The sequence below is a fragment of the Frankliniella occidentalis genome, unplaced genomic scaffold, assembly GCF_000697945.3.
Source record: "Frankliniella occidentalis isolate FOCC.00 unplaced genomic scaffold, Focc_3.1 Scaffold8, whole genome shotgun sequence".
Lineage (NCBI taxonomy): Eukaryota > Metazoa > Arthropoda > Insecta > Thysanoptera > Thripidae > Frankliniella > Frankliniella occidentalis.
This window is the reverse complement of record NW_026267138.1, coordinates 2,032,863-2,033,388: the sequence shown is the minus strand read 5'-3', so window position 1 is coordinate 2,033,388 and position 526 is coordinate 2,032,863.

The window sequence follows — 526 nt, the reverse complement described above, 5'->3', positions numbered from 1 at the left end:
CTCTTGTAAACATTGTTTTAAGACAGAAACTAGAGTAAGCTATGTTATAATAACTGTCTAGTATTCCTTACTATAAAAATTAATTCTCAAATTAAAATCACTGTAGAAATTACAAATGAAAATAATACAAAAAATGTTTCTGGTAGCTCTGATTCGGTTATTTAAAACCCTTTATGTCCATGTCCATCTCTTATGACTAATTCATATGGTACTTAGCTCAACTTTGTGTATAGATGTACATAATAGGCCTGTGTATGTTTCAGTTATTCGTGGTAAATAAACACAAAATAAACAAAATAAAGACATTCTTAAGATTCTTCAAAGGAAGAAGTTGAAATGTAGGGCAATTACACAAGCCCAGTCCAAACACCCTTCCCACCACTCCCCAACCCATCCATAAAAAATGTATTATTTCCTTAAAAAATGATAGGAACCCTTTTCGTGAGGTAAGAATAAATATACACCCCTAGTCACATCCACTAGGTAATTGAAGGCTATGTTAAAGTGGATTTACGATATGAACCTG